We start from the raw sequence: 265 nt of genomic DNA, 5'->3' as shown, positions 1-265 counted from the left end.
AATTTGCAAATGGGCAGAACGAATCGTGTAAATACATCAGCCTCTCCAAGAGGTTCCTGTCGGAGCCAGGGATCAAGTTCCGAAATGATGGGACAGAATTCACCGGACAGCTCTTACTTCCTTGTTTATTAAACAATCCAGTAATGTAAAGATACATTAGTAACAGATGTGAACCAGAGCTGGGAAGCACTTACAGTTCAGTGGATGTTCTCCTCTGTTTCTGTTCCAGCTCAGATCTGAATGAGATACCAGATGAGTAAAAGAA

This window comes from Malurus melanocephalus, unplaced genomic scaffold (assembly GCF_030028575.1).
Source record: "Malurus melanocephalus ecotype Western Australia unplaced genomic scaffold, MMel_1.1 scaffold_22, whole genome shotgun sequence".
NCBI lineage: Eukaryota > Metazoa > Chordata > Aves > Passeriformes > Maluridae > Malurus > Malurus melanocephalus.
This window is presented reverse-complemented; position numbering follows the sequence as displayed.